This window comes from Eurypyga helias, unplaced genomic scaffold, assembly GCF_000690775.1.
Source record: "Eurypyga helias isolate BGI_N326 unplaced genomic scaffold, ASM69077v1 scaffold37762, whole genome shotgun sequence".
In the NCBI taxonomy this organism is placed as follows: Eukaryota; Metazoa; Chordata; class Aves; order Eurypygiformes; family Eurypygidae; genus Eurypyga; species Eurypyga helias.
The window spans coordinates 1-212 of record NW_010237213.1 but is presented as its reverse complement, the minus strand read 5'-3'; positions in this window follow the sequence as shown (position 1 = coordinate 212).

Here is a 212-nt window from a genome sequence, read left to right as displayed (position 1 = left end):
TATTTGTGAAGATACTTCAATAAAAACAAGTAAAAGTAACTGTTCTCAGGGATTGCTTACTAAAAGTAACACAAAAAAAAAAAAGCATTTATGATACTGTAAATACTATAGTATATGTGTCAATTATTAAATTGTAAAGTTATAATTATTTATAATTCTGTCTTTTATTTGGGGGATACTTGAAATTGTCGTGGGCGGGGGCGATTATTTTT